The following is an 8,548-nucleotide window of genomic DNA, read 5'->3' as shown; positions in this document are numbered from 1 at the left end:
CAAAAAAAAATATCAAGAGGAATTTGAGAAAGATGGTCGAGACTTCTCGGGATTGGTCAGAGAAGCTTCCTTTTGCATTATGGGCTTACCGTACATCTTTTCGTACTTCTACCGGGGCTACCCCATATTCTTTGGTGTATGGTATGGAGGCGGTGCTACCTGTTGAGATTAAGATGGGATCCTTGAGAGTAGCATTAGAGCAGCAGATATTTGAGATTGAGTGGGCTCAGTCCCGTTATGACTAGCTTAGCCTTCTAGATGAGAGGAGATTGAGGGCAACAGATCATTTTCAGGCTTATCAGAGGAAGATGACCAGTGCATTCAGAAAGAGGGTTAAACCCAAGAAATTTCAGAAGGGTGACTTAGTCTTGAAAGTCCTCAAGGGATTGATCAGCGACCCTAGAGGCAAGTTTAGACCGACTTGGAGTAGGCCTTATGTTATTCGAGATTTAACCCGAGAGGGAGTTGCCTGGCTGACGGACCTAGACGGATATTAGTTTATGGAGCCAGTCAATGTGGATTAGCTGAAGAAGTTTTATGCGTGAGATCATGGTCAGAGGATGGGTAGCCGTCATTTTTTAGTAGCCATTTTCCCTGTTGCACACCACACATTGATATATCCTATTGCTAGCCTGTTGAGCCTCATGCGGTTTGTTATAGCCTATTCATTCACTTAGCCTTGCATACCTTTTCTCACTTGGGTTGGGGGTTTGCCCCTGTGCGCTTTGCATTTATTGATTAGATCTATGAGTATCGTGAGCTTTGTGTCATCGTTCATGTGTTCTTTCTTTGGTCATTCACGGTTTCTTCTTTTGTCCATTGTGCATTTTCATTTCGTCTGCCTTTGAGTTCTGCTTCTATCATCTCGACTATATTCGCTTTTGTTTTCTCGTATGTGATGATGACACGCTCTTGTCTCAGAGCTATAGGTCAGGCCTGTCACACCCTTCATTCCACCTATAGGCTTTGATCCAGGATTCTTAGGTTGAGGGGGGACCATTTGGGATGAGAGGTTTGAGGTTCTTTTGGTTGGACTATGCTAGTGTGGCATTCAACTAGCTTTGGTTGCTCGACACAAAAAAAAAAAAAAAAAAAAAAACAAAATTAAAAAAAAAAAAGTGCTTGTTTGGTATTTGTTGTTATACTTGGGATCATTAGAGGTCATTTGGGTTTGAGAGATTTATTATTCCTCTGAGAGTTGGGTGAGAGCATTGTACGATCCTTCTCCATGGATTTGGGTGACACATTGGGAGTGAGGTTTGGGTTTCTTTGGCACTCGGTCTCCTGGATCATTGTTTACATCACCTTCCCCATCTTACAGTGACTTGCTTCAGTCTGGCATTCTTAGGATGAGTTGTTCATCGTTGTCACACATTGCTACATTTCTATCCAGCTTGTTCCTCCATTTTCTACTACATCCATTCATCATTTGTCTTATCCCTTTTCATCTTCTTTTATCCTCATCGAATGTCGTCTCGCTTTATGAACGACGAGTTCTTTGGTGCACATCACCTATCATTTGACGTTATTCATTTGGATGTAGGTTGAGTCACCTTGCTCACATGATTCTATGATATTTGGCATTGTGTATAGGGGTTTAGCATTTAGTTATTGGGTATTTGGGCCTTTGTTTCCCATCATTTCATTCACTTTTCATCCCTGGCCTACATTACGGTCCGAGTCGTAAGACCACCTTGAGGCCATGAGATCTCTTGCCTGCTTCAACACGGTTCATTTGGACAGGCTCCGTCTACTGATTGAGTGCGAGATGTCGACAAGTCTCCATTGCTTCGGGGAATATTGAGGGTCACATATTGCCTTTCCATTCAGTTTGCTTGCCTCAGGTCCATGATCAAAGGCAGATGATACAGAGAGTTGGGACCGTTAAGGGTGCCTTTGCTTGATGCTTTGACATGTTCATACTGGGGCATACCTCCATCCTTGCATGTTGGCTTTGGCTCTTGCACATGTACGCAGGCAGTCCGTTTCGCCTAGAGATGTTTTGGATATCAAAGTTTGAGTAAGCCCTACATTCAACTTGGTTTCTTCATACAACAGAGTGCTTCTAGGAGCTGACTTGAGATCAAATTCATGGTATTCATTGACCTAGTAGGGGTGTGCACACCGGGGCATACCCCATTCATTGTCCTGTTCACTAGCTCAGACGATTAGGTCTTTAGTGATGTATTTCAGAGTTTTCATTGAGATATTTGAGTTTCAGATGTACACACTGGGGCAGACCCCCTATAAGTTTTTTTTTTTTGTGGATATTGGATGTTATGGATTAGCGTAGAGGGTTTTTCCTTAGGGATGGATGTTTGTGATATTTCTAGCTTTTTGACTTTGACTCTATGTGCAGTTGTGGGTTTCTAACATGGTTTTGATGCCTTAGACTGGGGCATGGCCCTTTCTTTGCGCCTTTGGTCAAGTTTAAGAGTTGTCATACAGGGTGTAAATGTGTGCTTGGGTTATTGATTAATCAATAGTGCACTTATGATTGTTGGTTATATGAGCACTATGCAAGTTAGGATGGTGTGGTGTGCTTCCTTCTTAGCGCGCTTGAGTAGTGCACAATTGTTGGGGCGCTTAAGGGAAGTGTGCTATTCTTGGATTAGAAAGTGATTAAAATACCTTTAAATGCCAAATTCTTCATAACCTTAAGAAAATGGAGAGAAATGGTTCTATTTAAAATTTTCCTCTTTTTATATTTTTTTTCTCTTCAATTATGAGTTGACATTAAACATCCTCTCTCAGATTAGAAAGTGATTAAAACACCTTTAAAGGCCTAATTCTTCGTGTCTCTACATGTGACATTTGACACTTCATAGTGATGACATATGACAATTTCAATACATCCTAAACTAATTACATTTTCTTTATTTATTACATATATATATTTCTTAAGCAATTCAAATTGTTGTTAGAATTGTTTTATTAGAAATTTTCATATACAATTACAAAAGTTAATTTATTTTATTTACTAATCGTTATTGGCAAATTGATGATGCCACTTTATTAGAAGTTTTTTTTACTCCCTTAAATATTTTTAATTTATTCGGATTTTTAATTATTTTATTAATTTAAAAATTTGCATTGATTTATTTATTTATTTATTTATATATCTATCTAAATCCAGGATGTTACAATGTGGAATTTTTGTATGGATCAATAGTGTGTAACTTGGTTTTATTTTGCATCAATATAAGTTTATAGAATTTTAAGATGAATGTCACAACCTATTATAGGTTTCAATTAGAATAGTCATTACTTATATATTTTTAGGTTCATGGATATCATAAGCTGGCACAAGATTTCAAATTGTACATAGTCTAATTTGAAAAATTATTTACTTGTACTATTGTTTATCGCAAGTATAAGAAAAAAAAACCTATGTTCAATTTGTGACATTTGGTTTAACTCAATGGAGTTAAGACTTAGGATGGGAAATCCTTGTTTTTCTTAAGTGAATTATTTTTAGTTTTCTACAAGATCTACCAAATGGTGGATTCTATCATTTCTTAGTTGCAACTATCCTTTTTCATTACTTTAGTTTAGGACTTTTATTTAATACTACCTGAAGTATAACATGACCTTGATGTAATATTAAAAGAAATTTAAAATTCAATCATTTTGACAGTTAATTAAACATCAAATATTATGAAAGGAAAAAACTAATATCAAATGAGTAAAATGATAATCATGCAAATTATCACTTTTTTAGCAACATTGAAAACTAGAGTTGGGATTATCATTGATATGGATACGAAGTAAAATATATCCTTTTTAGACTTCCAAATACTATATGTTTCTCTTTCCATTTGTCAAAAATTTTATTTAGAATTGAAGACTTATGTTAACTCTATAAAAATGTCATTAAAGTAGTATTGATGGTAACACGATAGATCTTTAATATAAATAGATTTTTTTTTTCCAAAAACATCTTAACTTGAAATCTTCTCTTATTTGCTCTAATCGCCGCCGCACTCTCTATCTTGTATCCCTTTTCACATATATATAGCTCATCTTTTCTGGTTATTTATAACTTCAAGTTTGGTCATTTACCCTAGGTTTGATCGGCCATAGTGACCATTGCCTCCATTGCCTCCATATTAGACATCATATCGTTTTTATATCTTCACTAAAACTAGCCTTTTATGTGCATCTTGATCATCGAGACGGTCTTGTTGTCATCACACCAATCTTTCATACTTCTAGCTTATCAGTAATGACATAGTCATGCTCAATTGTAAGTTTCTCACTTTCTCTCTCTCAAAAAGGATATTTTGTATAATTTCTATTAGTTTTTTTTTTTAAATTTTTAAATTTTTTTTTGTTTTTTGTTTCTTGTTCTAGATAGTAAAGAAAAATCACTTATGGATCTAATTCCAACCTTGAGCAGCCTGACCCTCCCCTTCCATTTTTTTTTTTTAAAATTGTTCAAGAAAAACAAAAGAAAATAAGTCTCGATCTTGTTTGAAGTTACATTAATTAAAAGGGATTTTAAGAAGAATTGATTCTTAGGGCTACATGCACATCATAGATAATTTTTAAGTAAAATTAGGAAATCATTTTCAATCCACTTGTATGTTATTTAAGAAACAAAAAACCCTAAAATCTTTTTGTGAATTTCATTAGAATTTTTAGGAAACAAACTTTAAAATATTAGAAGACTAGTAAAATTGTTGAAATTATTTTTGATGAAATTTCTTTTATCTTTGCTCGATCTTTAAGAAAAATCCCCTTTTTCATTATGTTTTAATTGATTTTTTTTTTATATATTATTATTTTTGTTATTTTTTAAATTAGGTTGTTTAATAAGATGATGCCATTTTTTTTTAATTATGTTGCTTGATGATTATTTAATTATTTAGGGTATTCTCTATAGATGTGTAGAATGATCAAGTTTTTTTTTTCTTTTTTTTTTCTTTTTTTTCTTAAGCTATGAATTTGTAAGTTTTTCTCATTTTTCAAAAGATAAAAAAAATTGATTGTTGGGGATTTGATACGATTAAGCTAATACTATTTAGGTTATAGATGTTCTTTTTATTTATAGTAAAGACATAACACACGTACCCCACAAACAAAAACAGACAAATAGGTAACCTAAATGTATTGGTAGCTTCCATAGGGAAGTTTTTGTTACTAGGAAAGACTACCTCTTTAAAATCCCTAATTTTGTATTTTGTTGCCTTCATTGGAAATTGAAGAACAATTTCCCAAATAAGATATGAAAAGGCAAAAGATGTTTTCACAATAATGAATAACATTATCAACCCTAATAATTCTATCTTAGTACTAATATTGACCTACCTATTTGACCCATTATAATAAAGTTATTGAAGGCACTATTGGGTAATAGTAAGATCATATATAAATTAAAATTAAGGTAGTAGTTCTTCTAGTAAATTGCATGTCTGTCTACACAGACATATATGGTCTTTTAAAAAGAAGAGGGTTCCCCTTAGTTTATATGCCTCTTGACTTGAGTCTATGATCGATGTTTGTCCTTATATCAAACCAAACATTCCTATTGTTGCAAGTCTTTTATCATAGGTTTTAATGCAAAGGGACATTTGATTAGAAGTTATAATCTTAAAGTGATAAAGATGACCACTTTTAAAAACCTAGAATGTGTCATTTTTTGAGAACATCTTTTTTTATATCTCCACCTCAAGGGACACTTTTGCATGGAGGTATGTAATGGTTTCAAGCTTTTATATCTAACAAAAAATTAAATAATTATTCCTATCACCCTTTTTAAACCTTAAGGGCCCTTTAAAATCTTTTAAATCTTCTTGTAATTAAGCCTCATAAAAAAATATAAACTTGGTTATAATGAGTTTAATTACCATTCTAAATAACATACATGCTTACCATATCATTTTCCTGTTTAGGTATACTACTCAATGGCACGAGTGTTTAATGGTATGAGTGGAGTCGGAAAAAGGTATAAATTTTAAATTTTATTTATTTTATTAGAATTCATTTAATAATTTCGAGAGTAATGCTTTACAAAATGTGCAACATTTGCATGTATTTGTTTTAATTGTTTGTTAGATGGGCATTGCCTATTTTAGTTAACTTAATAAATGTTCATATATTATACTGTAATTGATAATTTTAATGTATGTATAACCTATTAGGAACCCATGTGTTTTATTTGCAAATTATAGGAGAGGAGTGACTCGTTGGAGCCATCTAACATCGGAGAAGAGCTGCATACTACGAGAGTCTTTACAGGTTAAAAAATGTCTTCATAATTGTATATTGTTTCTGAATTGTGTTTTCTCCTTCTTCTAAGAGACATTTTTAATGTTATGTAGGAGGATTCTAATTCCAATCCAAGCCTCTTGAAAATCTAGAGACACCTACGCTCATGAGGCCTTGAGAAAGATGGGTCCTTCTGGTTCTTGCACTCTTGACTTTCTTCTCCTACTTCTACCGTAAGATGCTTCTGCCCAACAATGATATGGATCAACTCTTCCTTGAATTCAAGGAATCCATCCATATCATAGAATGGGTCATCTTCTTTCTTCCTCTTGGACTCCCCCAGCCCCTCTAACAGCACCAACTTGTCTTCCTCGCTCCACAACCTTTGAACACAAACCTCTTTTCCACCCATCAGTGTTGTCTCCATTGTCCACCTTCTGCTTCTTCATCGACCCCTTCAGAGTATGGTCATACCTCACAAGCCTCTTCCTGGGGGCTCGTAGGGGTTGCCTCCATACTTCTTCCAGTTCAGAATTATCTGAGGAACAATGAAGCTGTCAGATTCCGGAGATGACACGCTCCAGCTATGGACTCTTGCAGGGAGGATATGGGGTTCATGTTCTGACATCACTTTGAAAGATGAAAGAGGGGGGTGGCACCAAAATTGGGTTGGGCTTCAACACCTAATGAAACGAAAGTTGGCTCGCCTTATATGGAGAAAATTTGCTTTAACCGAATGTTCAAGAGTGAAATATAATCAAGTAATTTTTTTTTATTCTTTCTTAATAACAATGGTAATAGGACAACATAAATGAAAGAGGGAAAGATGTTGAATTCAATTGCTTGTTAAATGAATTTATAATTTGTTTGTATTAATTATTGATGAAATTGCTTATGTTGCTGTACGGTTGGAACATGAAATTCTAGACCAATTGCTTTTTATTAGCCAATCAAAGTCTGTCAGTCATGGGATGGAGCAAAGTGAGATATTAAATTAAGGGAAAATTATCAAAAAGGTAAGTTGGGAGCGATAATGACTCGAAAGGGTCACTTATTTCATAAATGCCTTTGAAGGACAAAATTTATCATAAGACAATTTTAACGTTTGAATGTTGGTTTTTATATTATCGATCAATAATTTTATCTTGTCCGTCAACAACTTTACCCTGATATAAGGATCATCAATTACTGTGCATATCTCATTTCCCAAAATCAATGTAACTTGCAATTTATTTTTTATGAGATTAGTTTGTAAAAGAAAAGTCAAAGATAAAAGATAATTTTTTTACTTTATTGTGAAAATAATTTAAAAAATTGTGTATTATTTTATGTTAATATCATAAATTATTTTATACTAACATATCAATTTAGAATATTTATTAGAATGATTTGAAATTTAAAAAATAAAAAATAAAAAAAGAAAAAATAAATAAAATGCATATATATATATATAATTAGGAAAAATCAGTCAAAGAAAAGAAAATAATATACTAAAATAAAATAATTATATTTTTTATTTTATTATAAGAATTAACTTATTTGTAATATACTCTTTTTTAGTTTTTTTTTTCAAAAATTTGAGATTTTTTGTAAAGAACCAATAAAATAAGAAATTTAATTTCCAATCTCTCTTGAATAAAAACCAAACTCAAATGTTATTATATTGTTTTATGCATGATATAAACTTTAACAATTATTCATGATCAAGTAAAAACCTTTTTTTTTTATCCTAATAGGATATACAATTATTTTTCATGAACAATTCAATTGAATAACACTAAACTATTCGGGTAGTAGTATAGCATGTTGAAAAATTTAAAATTATGTCATAATGTAGCATATTGTTAGTATATTTGTATTATAAGTATGCATTTATGTTGCACCTGTATTTTATGAAAAAATTAATAATTTTAAAAATATCTATTTATACCTTATTGTCATTTGTATTAACACATCATACCAATATATTAACATTATTTACTTAATGTATCAAATTTTTTAATCATTTTTATATACACTACAAGGGAAAAGATATATGATGACATTTATAATGAGTCACCATAAACATAGGGTGTCACTACAACATAGCGTCACCTTCTCCACTGACACCATAGAGGGTACCAATTGGTGACGTATTTGGAAGTGACACCAAAGTAGATAAATGGTTACCCATTCGGAAGTGACACCATATATTTCTAGTGATGATAGGATGTCGCATTAAATGCATCATCTTTGAGTTATGATGTCATATTAAATGCATCACTTTTGAGTAATGGTGTCACATCATTGTAAATTATTGTGGAAGATATGATTGCTTTTAGTTATAGATTTTTTGTAA

At 32.6% G+C, this 8,548-nt stretch overlaps 1 long non-coding RNA gene across 1 annotated transcript; it reads left to right on the top strand.

Annotated features, from left to right (window-relative positions):
- Positions 1 to 4,935: 4,935 nt before the first annotated feature.
- LOC104882029 (uncharacterized) lies at positions 4,936 to 7,105 on the top strand. Its single transcript, XR_787863.3, has 3 exons — positions 4,936 to 5,947; positions 6,174 to 6,240; positions 6,324 to 7,105. It is a non-coding gene; the product is annotated as an uncharacterized LOC104882029 (long non-coding RNA).
- The last annotated feature ends 1,443 nt before the right edge of the window (positions 7,106 to 8,548 follow it).

Source organism: Vitis vinifera, chromosome 16, assembly GCF_030704535.1.
Source record: "Vitis vinifera cultivar Pinot Noir 40024 chromosome 16, ASM3070453v1".
NCBI classification, from domain to species: Eukaryota; Viridiplantae; Streptophyta; class Magnoliopsida; order Vitales; family Vitaceae; genus Vitis; species Vitis vinifera.
The sequence above is the reverse complement of the archived record's forward strand: the minus strand, read 5'-3'. Positions and strand labels throughout refer to the sequence as shown.